The sequence below is a fragment of the Primulina huaijiensis genome, chromosome 5, assembly GCF_012295235.1.
Source record: "Primulina huaijiensis isolate GDHJ02 chromosome 5, ASM1229523v2, whole genome shotgun sequence".
Lineage (NCBI taxonomy): Eukaryota > Viridiplantae > Streptophyta > Magnoliopsida > Lamiales > Gesneriaceae > Primulina > Primulina huaijiensis.
Window position 1 is genome coordinate 15268335 of NC_133310.1, and position 2713 is coordinate 15271047.

Sequence of the window (2713 nt, forward strand, 5' to 3'; positions counted from 1 at the left end):
TTCCGTTGCGCTTCCGGGAACCGTAACCGATCTCCTTTCAGTTAACACCGATGAATTAAATCGAGTTTGGTTTTAAAACGAAGCAATCTTTCTTGAAGAAACCTGTTATTTTTGAAATCATTTTAACTTATGTAAACTGAATAATTGAAAAGAATCGGATCAGTTCTCGGATGTATCAGTTCAGTTATAGTAAAAACTAAACTGATAATGCCTCGAACTGATCAAATCAGTTTGAAAACAACTGTTAATCAGTTAAGTACATAAGATATGTTTATGGATGTTTGGAGACTTCAAATGCTCTTACGTCACCCCTTCTACCACATCGGGTAGGATCTACTAGAAAATTTTAATTTATACAACACCTTGTACAAACTCACTCAGCTTAGGACTTACACTACTGCCTAATCTAAACTCCTAGCCTAGACTGAAGGCAGCACCTTTTAGCCAACACTTTTTTAACGTCTTTGTGTTTACATACACAAGTTTAATGTCTTTGTTCAAGACTGTATTTGAGAGGTGGTGTGTGTGCGTGTGTGTGAGAACTAAACAAAGAATAAACCGAGAAGGTTTTCTCACACACTGAGGGAAATGAGCTTCTGAACTAAGCTGATAATAATTGAGTATTCCCTCCGGACTGATTGCTTCTTGAAAGCTGATAAGCAAATAAGCGTGCCTTTTCTTTTCCACACTCTTTCGTATATGTTTTGCTGATGGTCTTGGTCTATATTTATAGCAATAGGATGACCTTAAACCAAGACTCATCACATGTGATCGTTGCAGCTTTGAATACGTTCATTGGACTTTGTGTCTCGACTTTTCCGACAGCTCTTCTGGAACATTTTTTCTTTAAGTTTTGCTACAACGTTTATTATTTTCCTTTGACTGGACATTTGCTTTTATACCGTTGTGCACAGCTGGATTCCATTGAGTAAGCTGGTCGTGTTTGCAAACTTATTGATTCCTAGCTGATGCTCTGAACTGGTCAGTTGAGCTGGTCTTGAACTGGTGCGGTGAAATCAGTTGGCTCGTCAGCTGAACTAATTTCACTGATTCAGTTGAACTGTTCAGTTGGGCCCTTCATCAGTTGAACACTTCACTGGCTGGCTGGGCTTCTGAAGGTCTTCTACTGAGTCACTTATCAACTTATCAATAAGTTGAACTGTTCTAGATACAACAGTTGGACTGGTTCAGTTGATCGGTCACTCGGAGCTTTCAGTTTGCTTCTCGATAGCTTCAATTTTTCTTGATTAACTTAACAGTTTGAATCCTGATCAATTCCAATTTTCTTGCGCACTACGATAGATCATGAGAAACAAAATAACAAGTTTTGTTAACATCAAAATCAAGATTGCGAACATGAAATGTACCAACAATATGTATTTGCTATAACGTTTCAGGTGTGTTGAGTCTTTAGAGTCATTAGGTGTGAATGATGCAGATGAGTATGTTGATCAGGAGAGTTTTGGATATGCGCACGCTAACCCGATGACCTTACTTCTTCCGCTCATCATGTTTTGAGATAGGAGTTTTTTGGATATTTTCAAACTCTGTATTTTTTATGTTGATGATTCGTCAGGAGTTTTGAGATATTTTTACTGTAGTGATTTTCAGTATCAGATTTCTCTCATTTTAAAAATATGTGATTTACAGTAGTTATTGCATGCATACTTGTAAATGCTATTTTTTAAAATTACCTTTTAAAAAAAATTTAGTAGACGTTTCAGTTGGTATCAGAGCCAGGTTCCTGTATAGGGTTGTGCCACCTTCAGCTTCTGCAGCTCAGTCTTCAAGCCTCAAGTCTGTAAGCTTTTATGTTTTAAACGTTTTAAATGTTTTAATACTATCACCTGAATGATTACATGATTTATGATTTACAGTACATGTTTAGCCGCTTTCATGATTTAAGGATAGAAATGTTTTGAAAACTAGATTAAATTGCATAATGGGTTACATTTAAACTTTAGACTATAACGTCCCGAAAATTTGAAGGTCCACGTGAACCACATGCATGTCAGTTATTAAATTTCTTTAGTATTTTATTAAATTCTTGTAAAGCATTAAATGCATGTTTATTTCATTAATTTTTGTTTAATTATTTTTATGCATTTTATACATAATTATTGCTTGATAGGATTTATTTCATGATATTTTAAAAGTTCATGCATTGGGGTTTCTAGGTCCATTTCACGCTCGATCGGAGAACGGATCCCGAAGAATTTTTAGGAAAATTATTTCATTACATGATTAATTTTTATTAATTAATATAAGATTTTTTAAGGGTATTTTTCAAAAATTGGCTTTGCTGGTATTTTTACCCGCCAGAGAATAATTTTTAACGGTACGTAAATTTTATCGAATCGGGGGACTTTTTAAGGGTTCGGCTAATATTTTAAAAATCTTTCCAACACGAAATATTTTTCAGGAGTGTGTTTGAATTTAATGGGCATACTTTTAAGCTTATTGGACTGAACTATCTTTTTAAACTTTTAAATATCAATTAGGGCCCATTTGTTTAAACTTAAACTATATAATTAACACCTAATTATTCCCCTAAGCATTTCCACTAACCTAATTACTCTCCACTCAGCCGCCCAACCCCTCCAATCAGTCATTCTCTTCGTGAGTTGCAGCTGCTAGGAATTTCTGTGTCCCCCTCCCTTCAAGCAAGAGCTTCCCTTCGGCCATGTGTTCCATTGGGTCTTATGTTCACAAA